Raw genomic sequence first — 11,678 nt, 5'->3', positions numbered from 1 at the left:
TGGATTAGCCTGCGACCCCTGACCCCATCACCTCCGCCCCGCCTCTTCCGGCGTCTTCCACGTCACTACGCCCCGCCCCCTTTCCTTCACTGCCACCTAGAGAGGCGTGATGGGGTGAGGCGGACGCTTGGCCCGTTTCCTTAGCAACGAACTCGGGAGCAGATGGCCACCTAGCGATTTGTGGGTCTGTGCAGGGTCTGGGTGCAGTTTTTCCAGCTAAGAAGGCCTTACAGCCCCGTTGACCCGGTGAGTGGTTCTAGTCGGGAGCGATGGGCTGGAACCTGTTAGGGGGAAGCTGAAACCACGACCCCGAGCCCAGCTTTCTTGTCCAAGGTGGTTGGTGCACACTGGAGATGTGTTGTAGTCAGGAGCAATTCCCAAGAAGTTCTGGTCCCTTCCTTTCACCCCCAGGTGTCATTCAGAGCTTCCAGTTTTCCCAGCCCAGGTCCAGGCACACAGTCTAAATATTGAAAAACCTGTACTGCCTCGAGGCAGTTGAGGTCTGGCACTTGAAACTTCAGTGCGCCACACACCGCTCCGAAGTGCAAGCCACTTCTCCCATAGTTTAGTTATTTTGCATTCCCGACTTTCTTTTATATGTCTATATTAATCTAGAACATTCAGTATTATTCTTGGAGGAAAAGTCAGCCTTTGAAGATGTATTTTCATTAGCTAATTATAGTTATTTAACTTGAAGACAGCAAGTTTGTAACGAGGGCTGCTGGTTAACTTCTTCATCTTTATACATAAGACAATGGAATCAGAGGAATTAGTAACTTATTTACGGTATTACAGTTTATAAGGAAGTTATAAGTAGTTAAGTAAGATTATTTCAGTCCAAAACCTAGTATTGTTCTACCAGCCAGTATGGTTTGATTTGTTAGAGAAGCTTTCATTAGCCTGTTTTAGGAACACAGGCAGTCAAGGCCCTATAGATACAGTTTGTAAGTAAAACCTATAAAATCTTGACCTTGTTATTTTCCTCTGAAATAAAAAAGCAGTAAATTATTCTCATAAAATGCAGAGGTGCATTACAGAGTTGCATTTTGTTTCCTTTGTGCCAGTACTAAGCTTGAACTCAGGGCCTGGTCACTGTCCCTTAGCTTTTTGCATCAAGACTAGCATTCTATCAGTTGAGCCACAACTTCACTTCCAGCTTTTTGGAGGTTAATTGGAGATATGACTCTCATAGGCTTTGACATGACTTTTCTAATATTTGAAAGGATCACTTGGAGATGTGACAACCAATACAGATAAATATAAAAGAGATAGAATTAGAAAGGCTATACTGAAATAATACAGACAGAATTAAAGGTGGGGATGAAGTGGTAACAGTGGGGATGGTAAGAATTTGCTCATATTCTGGATACATGTTGAATGAAAAACCCACAGATTTTTGAATGGCTGTGAACTGTGTGAGAGAAAGAGAGGAGTAAAACAAATGACTGTCTGAAGACAGTTGGTTAGATGAGGAAAGCTAAGTATGGGGAAGGTTTGTGGAGTAGTAGGGCAAATTTTTAATTTGGCTATACATATGTAGCAGAAATTTGTGTGTGAAGATATCTGTGTGCATTTTATGTATGAGTTTGGAGGTCAGGAAAGACATCTGGTTATAGATATAGCTCTAATTTGTCAGCATATAGCTGAAATTGACAATGATACGGGTAGATTGAGATTTCCAAAGGTTAATAGGGCTTGCATGGGGTATTTCACAATCTAACAACGTGAAATGAAAAAGAAAAAGTAACCAAATAATAAATTTCAGATAGTAAAAAGAACTTTCAAAGTGATAGACTTATATGAAGGTATAAGTAGACCATTTCTTGGATCTAGGAAAAATGACCATAAGTATGCATATTATTTTTCCCAGTATGACTTCATTGCTCAAGTAAAATGTGCTGGAAGTAAATATACCTTAATTTCAGCTATGCTTTCCATATAGCTGTGATACTAGTCTCATGCTACCATCCTAAACCTTTTATTGGTTGTGTTTGGATCTCATTCACTTTTAGTCCCAGGCTGGCTTAACTCCAATCTTCACAAACACTACCTTCACAAACATTACCTTCAAGGTAGTGTTACAACTGTGAGCTAATTCACCTGGTTAAATTTTCATTAATTTGTAAGCATAAAAAAATACTATCTTGAGTGATTTCAAATTTTCTTGGCTGTTACTATAGGAACTACAATATCTAGAAATTTCATTTTTATATTTGTTGTAATAAAATGAATATAAACTTAAAAATTACATTTAATGTATGCATTATGGAAGGTTAAATAGACTTATGCTACCAGAGCACTATTTTGCCAGAGAATTTACCACAGATAATTTGCCAGTTATTATTCAGAGTATTATTTTCTAAGAGAAAATTTGCCATCCAACTAAGAAATAAAACCATTACCCAAATCAAGCACAGTAGAAATGTTAGTCCGATTCCCTATTTAAAAAGGTTATCCAGCTGGGCTTTGGTGACTTATGCCTGTAACCCTAGCTACTATAAGGCTGAGATCTGTGGATTACATTTCAAAACCAATTTAGGCAGGAAAGTTTGTGAGACTCTTATCTCCAGTTAGCCATGAAAAATATGCAAGTAGAGCTGTAGCTACTATATGAAATTTATCATTTTGTTACCTTTTCATTTTCATTTCACCTTGTTAGAGCTGTAATTCAAGTGGTAGAGTGCTAGCCTTGAGCACAAAAGAGACCAAGGACAGCACCCTGAGTGAGCTCCCCACCCCCCACAGACATCTAGCAAATTATACTAAAGTCAGTTGGAAAATAGTATATTATGTGGGCTTTTCTTTCTTGGAGGAAACAAAGAGTGTTTGGTGAATTGCCAAAAAGAAGGGTAAGATGGATGTTTAAAAATAGATTTGTAGAAGTATACTTTTATTCTGTTAACATTAGCTGTGTTCAGAGAGCACTTTAATGATTTTTGGTGACTCACTGTCCTAAAATCACCACAATCATGTTAAAGAATTTCCATCACCAGTGAAGATGCCTTCTTCCCATGTGCAGCTAATGCCAACTAGTTTGGATTTTGTTACACTAGCCACAAATATGACTTTTTTCCCAATAGCTTGAGAAATGCACATTTTAATTTGTCTACCATTCATCATAAAAATGCAAATGCAAAAGGAGAAGGTTGTGCATTAGGAAGGGTACTTGACCTGAGCAAGCAGTGCTAGGGCTCTTCTTGAATCCAGTATTTCATTCTTGCTGTGTATTGTTTCTTTTTCACCTCCTCCTCTTCCTGACATGCTGAACTTACTTTGATTTGCAGTTGTTTCCTCTGTTCTCAATTTCCTCTCCTCCCCCACTCCCCAATTTAGTTCTTAATTGCTGTTACCAGGGTTTGAGTGCAGGGTCTTAGGCTTGCTAGGTAAGTGCTTAACCATTTATTTGAACTATAGCTTTAGCCAAATTTTCTTGTTACTTTTTTGATAAGATTCTCACTTTTTGCCTAGGGCCAGCCTCACATTGGAGTCCTTTGATCTATGTATCATCTAAAGAACCATGAGGCTGGCTTACTTCTTAAGATGGGGTTTTCCCAATCTTTATTTATTTTTTCTTGTGCTGGCCTCAGACTGTGATCCTTTCTGCCTCTTGAGTAGGTGAAATGACAGATATTCCTGGCCCTCAATTTATATCTTAAACATGTATTTTTTTTTCCTTCATTGTACCCTGCTGAGGGGACTTACCCTTTTCACCTTACAACAATATAGACAAAAATGCTTCACTCTCTTACTGCTTCTAGATATCTAATTTCTCTCTAGTTTTTGGCAATAGTTTTTTTTTCAAGTGTCACTATTGGCAAATAATAGCAGAAAGTCATTGTTATTATTTAGTGGATAAAAGGCAAGGGGCTAAACAATATCAACTGGTAAGTAAATACAATGTTATTAGTTATAATAGCTTATTTTATAGAAATGTATGAGGGCATGCTTTAGACAGTCAAACTATGGATTTGAATGCGAATGAAGAACTATTTGGACTAAAAGAATCAAATATTTGTTGTGCTACTCAAATTAGAAGGTATGATTTCCCCGTAGATGGTTTTGTGAGGATATTTTGGTTTGAATTATTTTATTTTCATCTTTTGAGTCACCACCTTTTAATTTGGGTAGTGAATTATGCTTTGGAAGTCTGCAAGTATGGAAAAAGCAAAGTTGGTGCCTTATGAAACTATTTTTTTTTCTGAACATGTGATAGCCTTCTAAATGTTAAAAAAAGAAAACCCAGTACACTTAAGGCAAAAGAAATGTCATGAATATAAATGAATTCTGAATCTTTCTTTCCAAATGACTTTCTTTATTTTTTTTTGTTCTTTGTTTTTGATTTTGTCATTTGAGACCATGGAGGAATGGGTTCTGAAAGCATAATAAGTCTATCCATTTCAGTACTTAGAAGCCTATTTTATTCTATTGTTATTTGCCAGGATACATGGTTTTTTACTAAATGATCTTTTCTTCTAGTATTTTTATAAAACATTTATTGGAGATATAACTTTGTGGTATATTTGCCACCAAACATGTATGTTTTCTAACATACATGATGATTCCAGTAAATTGACAGTATTACAAAACAAACAAACCTATTTTATCTGTAATATAAAATCATGACAATTTTCATCAAAAGATTGACTGAATACATTTGTTGTCCAAATAAAAAGTATTTAAAAACGTATCTGCTTAATAATTGACTGTGTTAAAAAAAACTTGTGGTTATCCCGAATTCATTTCTGTTTCTGCCACCATTTTTATTTATATGCAAATGTCTTAGCAAATTCCTTGAAAATTCTGGTGTACAATATTGAAAATTTCATTTATAATGCTTATAGACTAAGTACTTCAACAGAGACCATGAAATGTAAAAATTTCTTACTGAAAGTTATGCATTCATGTTCACATTACTTAAAATGTCCAGTTAATGAGTGAAAAATCTAAAATTTCTTTTCAAAATTTATTGTATGTAATGTTTTGAAAATAAATCAATATGATAAATATTTTTTACATCTTAGTTTTTAATTTTGATATTTCTTAACTTGAACCTTAAGTAGCCCTTATTCATGTGCCTCCCACAAATCTTTTTAAATAGAAAGTTGGGATTTAGGTGAGTAATATTTGATATCATTTATTTCATAGACATAATTTATAGTTTGACTATAATATATAATTTAAAAGTTAGTATTTAATAGAAACTAACAAAGGCTTATTTATTTTTTTTACCCCAACACTTCATGCAATATGTTAAACTAAGTCTGCATTTTGAATTTCATATATAATTATTTTTTACTTGATATGTAGACATTTATGTATACATTTCACAAAATTGGTTGTAAAGTTGCCTCAATGTAACATGAACAAAGGTAACTAGATTCCTTTTTTTTTGGATCATGTGTAAAATCGGCACCACTTGATAAGAAGCTTTAGCTGGAAAGAAGTTGTCATTTAAAATGGCTTCAACTTTCCACATTTTGCAGTACTTACTTTGGCTCATAATTGCCACAGTCTGATTCAAAGGTATTCTGTGATGTTTAACATTTTTGTTATTCTGTAAATAATATGAAATGAAAATTTTGCATGAGGTAGTTTAAAACAGAATAAGAAAAATCCACATTTTTTACAATGATTTGAATTATGATCTATATGTCTCTGAATAGTTTCAGTAAATGAAGCATTCTCTAAATTCTGTTCAAACTGAAAAATACTATGTTATGGTTATTACCATCAATTATTTACATGTTTTTGGATAGCTTTAACATGATACAATATTCTATTCTGGAATTTCTTTTATTGTTATTACTTATTGCTATTACTATTATTATTATTACTAGGTAATAACAGGTTTCTTTCTGTACTAGTAAGTAAATATTGGTAGAGGTGAATACTGACATAATCAAGAGCACAGGTACAAATATGTAATATTTGTAATATGTGGACAAGACTGCTTATAAGACTTCAAATTTATATCATACCATCTAAAATCAATCGAGAATATTTCAAAAATTCAATATATGTAGTTTCAGGTTTTGAGCATTCAGTAAATTCTGGTTTAACAAAGAAGAGCTATGTTTTGGAATAAGATTTTTTTTTTAGTATAAGGTAAAAGGAATTATAAGGACTTTTGTCTATATATGAGTCATTTGCAACTGATATCTGATTTTATTACCCAGAATTTGGTCTGTCTTCATAAATGAATGTTTTATGTAAATTTGTTTAAACTATGTATTCTGCTGTAGTCGAATAGAGTAGCTGACAAGTATCAGTCTACTGCTATTATTGTTTTGAATAAACTATTAAATCAATTGACCATGAAAAAATAATTTTGGAAGTTTCTATTAATATATCATCAAACTTGGAAATTCTTTCCATACTCATATCCAGTTTAATAATCAAATGCATTCATTTCTTTTACAGTGTTTGAGATCTCTAACATGTCTTTTGGATAATCTCCTAGAATTCCATTGCCTTCTTACTTTATTCTTCTATTCTTTCAGATTGTCTATTTTCCATTAGAGCCTTTTGCATATTAAACATATTTTAAATTCCTTGTCTGGAGGCCTGGCTCACGTAGTAGAGTTCTAGTAAAAAACTGTGTGAGAACATGTGAGATCATGAGGCCCTGAGTCAAGCCCCAGTGTTGGCATACAAATAAACAAATAAATCGGTGTTCTGTCTGATAATTGCAATTCTTGCCACATTTATGGTTCTGAGACATCTATGGATCTCTGTCTGTTGCCCCAGTTTGAAGGACAGTGGTTTGACCCTTACTTAATTTCTCTAGAAACCTAAGTAGAGTTTTTTATTTTTCCATTTTTGGAGGTTGTTTTAGTATGTTGTAGTAGTATGTTTTAGTTGTTTTAGGATGGAGTGGATATATCTATCCTCCTCATATGCAACTGAGAACTGGAAATTCTTGAGTTACTATTTGGTGAATACATTCTATCTTTAATTATTAATTGAACCAGACACTTTAGCACTTGATAGTGTTTACAAAATTCCAGATCTCTTCTAAAGACTTGTCCTTATAACAAGTCTACATATTAAGTACTACAACTAATCCTGACTGTAAAGTTGAATAATGAAGGCATAGGATTCATAATTTATTGACGATCAAAAGCACAAAACAACATGTATCTCAATTCTTTGTCTTATTTCTTTGTAAGCTTCTGGAACAACAGAATAATTTGTTCTAGATAATAGATTATGACTGAGGTGAGAATACTAGGTGTAGACAATAGTTAAGAAGCCTCTGAAAGTAAGAAGGCCTGAGAAATATGCAGCATTAGTTATATACAATAAAATGGAATAATGTTGCTTACAAGAAAATGCACGGAACTAGATGTCTCATTTTTATTAGTGAAACAAATCAGATTCAGAAAGAAAATTATCACATTCTTTATCTCATTATAGAAACTAAGAAGATGAACTAAGCCTACTGGTACTACTGGTAAAGGGGACCAAGAGTGGTTAAGAGGGGCTAGTTGGGAGGAATGATTCCAATAAAGTATAATATACACATGCATGAAAATGTCTAAATAAAATCACTAATATGCATAATTCATATATAAATAGTTTGAAAATTACATATAAAATCTGAAAATTCTAAATGAGAATTTATTTTTTTCTCAGATGAGTCATGTCATTACATGTATAGCTATGATTTTTAAAAAGTCTGGACATGGTGAAAACAGGCTGAGATCAGGAGGAGGGAAGTTTTATCCAAGGACACCATTTTCCAGACCCCATCTTACCCAATAAAAATTGTGCATACAGTGGTGTGCCAGCTAGACAGGAAACATAAATAGGAGGAAAACAGTCCAGGTCAGCCCAGGAAAAATGTAAGACCCAATTTGAAAGGCAATGAAACCAAAGAGTCGGTTATAACTCAAATGATAGAGTGCCAGTCTAGTAAAGGCAAGGGTCTGAGGTCAAACCGTAGTACAACACACACACACACACACACACACACACACGCGCACAGACTTGTAACAATTATAATAAAACAAGAATTTTTGCATCAGGAAAAACTAGAAAACTTGACAGGTGATTCTTTTTTACACTTTTAGTATTCCTAGTTGGGTACATAGAAAGTGAATACCTTATTACAGACACATACACATAGACAGATGACAGTAAGTCCAAGTCAAAATGGAGAGACCCTAAAATAGTATGGAAAGAAAAGTTCCCTCATCCTAGCATCACAGCCAAACTTGCCTCTCACATGTCCATGCTAGATCATCAGACATGTGAATGAATAACCTGGGCTTGGGCAGTTCAATAAAGGCTCATGAGACCAGCTTTAGTCAACATCAGAAGAACTGCTCACTTCAATTAAGTCAGCCTATAGAATTTTCAGAGAGAATAAGATGATGGAGTTTAAGTCAGCAGGTTTGGGGGAAATTTGTTGCACTTCCTAAACTTCTTGATATATTTACTTTTTACAAGAGATTGAACATTGGTCTTAAGGAATTTCAAATGAGGCCAGAGAATTTTGTCATTTGTACTTAGAAGACTTTTATACATTATAATTTCCTCTCAAGAATTTCTGAAGAAGTGAAAATATAGATATATTTAGAAAATTAATAGTTATTTGAAGCCTGACATAGTTCTGGGTCTCTTAATAGAGACCCGTTCTTCTTTAATTAGCCCAAACATAAAGAAACAAGTTTCTTATTATCAGGTTGCATACACTTTAGTAGAAATTTAGTTAAACTCATTAGTTGGAGATGTAGGAATGGTACAGAAATATAATAACTAAATGTCAGCTCTGTAAGAATTTTCATGGTGGATAACATGGACTTACAACAGTTGTAGAATGTTCAAAAAAAGACAATAAAAGTCTTTCTGTGAGCATTAGAGATGTTACTGACAGAGATTAAATTGTCACATAGACATTGTCAGGAATAAATGCAGAAGGAACAATTCTCTGGAATCTAAATGTACCTCATAAAGTTTGAGAAACACCAGATTGCGCAGTTTGCCTCTTCACCTAAGGCCTTCTTGTGGGCCTACACATTTCACAATCACTCAGATTTACATCAGTTTCCAGTCTCTGGACTTGATAAAAGCCCAAGCCTACTTTCTTCACATGGAATGCTGACATGTCTAGCTGAGCCCCTCTTCCCATTTTGTGTATCTACACACAAACAAATCTGCCTTTACACTTGTGGTGGTGGTGACTGCTGTGCTAGTACTAGGATTAGTGGTTTTTTGTTTGTTTGTTTGTTTTTTGGCCCAACCTGGGACTTGGACTCAGAGCCTGGGCTTTGTCTCTGAGTGCCTCTCTGTGCTTAAGGTTAGCATTGTACCACACTTGAGCCACAGTGCCACTTGTGGCCTTTTCTGTTTATATGGTACTGAGGAATCTAACCCAGGACTTTATGCATGCTAGGCAAGCTCTGTACCATTAAGCCATATTCTAGCCCTGTCTTTTAATGGTAACTTTGTTCTTGACTTACTGGTTTGTAGGAGAATTTCATCAAGAATTTTACATATAACAAGATGAAAGAGGAGTTTAGCATATTTCATCAAGAATCACTGTGCCAATTTTAAGAATCTAAGTCAGTAAATTAAATTAAAATCACTATATTAATATTGTCTGTTTTTCTTTACCAATAGTTAATTCATTTATCTTTCTTGTGAGATTTGCTTTAAAACAGTAAGAATTAGATAACTTAGAGGATTTCCTTTCTAAAAAATTCTCAAGTCATGAATCCCAACTCTGAATAATAACCCTGGTATTTAGCTCATACACTTTTTTTGCTAATATTATATATCTTTTTGATTAAAGCTAAAAATACAGGCAGCTATACAAATGAAAAAAGAAGCATTGAATTATGATGAAGATTATCTCTCAAATTTGGATTTAATATCCCCTTAAACACACAAGTTTTTAATTCTTCCACATTTATTACTAATAACAGATATCTTTTTATAAAGCTAAAAATAGCTGTATAAAATACAAATGAAAGCATTAAATTCAGTGATATTAAAATGATCTGAAATTGGGATTTGTATAATTCAATATTTGTTCCTTAAAATTTATGTCATCTTGGCAAGAAGTTTTTATGTTATTTTGTAAAAAAATCAATTTTATCAACTACTATGCTATCAGTATTATGTGTTATATCTAATTTATATTTGTTGCAGATTATACCACATGTATGCAACTATTACAATTATTTGTATTTGTATCATGAATAATTCTAGTAATAGATCATTGAAATATTCATATTAAACAGCATTTATCCAAAAACTTTAGTTAAATGAATTAGTTAAAATTGTATTATCATAATTGCTATAGCACAGTATTAATAATATAAAACATATAATCCCTTTTTAATGAAAGGAAAATTAAAATAAAATTTATATTTGATAAACATTAATTACTAAGTAAATAGCAGTGTTTGGAATGCTTGAAATTAAGTGCCAGGAATAAGTTTGAATTTTCTACAAAGAAATTTGCAACTAGACTGACATGGAATAATTAGTTTTATAAAAATTATATATAGTTTTATTACTACTAAGTATAGTTATATATGATATATATATATATATATGTAGAGATATATAATTGTACACTGATGCATTGACAGAAAGTAGAAGATCGCTTTCAGATGCACCTAAAGAAATAGGATCTCTGGGGCTGGGAAGGTGGCTCAGTGGTAGAGCATTTGCCTTGCATGCCTGAGGCCCTGGGTTCGATTCCTCAGCACCACATAAGCAAAAAGAAAAAAGCTGGAAGTGGCACTGTGGCTCAAGTGGTAGAGTGCTAGCCTTGAGCTGAAGAGCTCAGGGACAGCGCCCAGGCCCTGAGTTCAGGCCCCACGACTGGACCCCCCCCCCCCCCGCCAAAAAAGAAATAGGATCTCTGATGTTCCCTGTGGATGGATATTGATTTTCCAAACTCAGAGGATTTTATGAGTTGTAAAATACAAGAAAATGAAATGAAAAGGCAAACACTAGGCTGAGAGAAATTAGTTGTAAAACACATAGATGATATCCAAAGTAATAAAAGTTCTTAATCTCAACAATAAGAAAGTAAACCAATAAAAATAAGTAGACCAAAGATCTGAATAGAAACCTCACAAGGAAGACATGCAGATGGTAATTAAGCATATAGATATATGTTCAACATCATATGTCATTAGGAATTTCAAATTAAAACAGTAGTATACTGTTACCCACCTACTGGTATGGAAGAATACAAAATACTTCTAACATCAAAACTGCTGAGGATATGAATAATAATTCTTTATAATTATTGCTAAAAATGCAAATGCATAGCCAGTTTAGGAGACAGTGGTAATTTCTCAGAAAATAAATCATATGATATCAAACAGTAGTAATTTCTTTGATATTTGCCCAAATTAATTTCAAACTAATCTCTACATAAAAAAATCTTTCCCCAAATGCTTACAGCAACTTTATTTATATTTTTCCAAATATTGAATCACCAAAGGTATCTTAGAAGGTAAATAGATTACAAAACCATGGTTCATCCCTAAAATGAAATATTATTCAATACAGGTGGACCTGTTGCAACAATGAGAAGTACAAGTTGTCATGTCCAAAACGAGCTTTACAACGTTGGTGCGGGGAGGGGGGGGAAGGGGGGGAAGGATTGGGTTGGGGGGGAGGGGGGAGGCTGGGAAGGGATGTGAAGGGTAAAC

At 33.9% G+C, this 11,678-nt stretch overlaps 1 protein-coding gene across 1 annotated transcript in view; it reads left to right on the top strand.

The window, feature by feature from the left end:
- The first annotated feature begins 113 nt into the window (after positions 1–113).
- Positions 114–11,678, top strand: part of Lrriq3 (leucine-rich repeats and IQ motif containing 3) — an 86,734-nt gene continuing 75,169 nt past the window's right edge. Inside the window, exon 1 of the mRNA XM_013016837.1 lies at positions 114–246. The gene's annotated coding sequence lies outside the window, so the exon portion shown is untranslated. The remainder of the gene's footprint in view (positions 247–11,678) is intronic.

The sequence above is a fragment of the Dipodomys ordii genome, unplaced genomic scaffold, assembly GCF_000151885.1.
Source record: "Dipodomys ordii isolate 6190 unplaced genomic scaffold, Dord_2.0 Scaffold33, whole genome shotgun sequence".
Classification (NCBI taxonomy): domain Eukaryota; kingdom Metazoa; phylum Chordata; class Mammalia; order Rodentia; family Heteromyidae; genus Dipodomys; species Dipodomys ordii.
The sequence above is the reverse complement of the archived record's forward strand: the minus strand, read 5'-3'. Positions and strand labels throughout refer to the sequence as shown.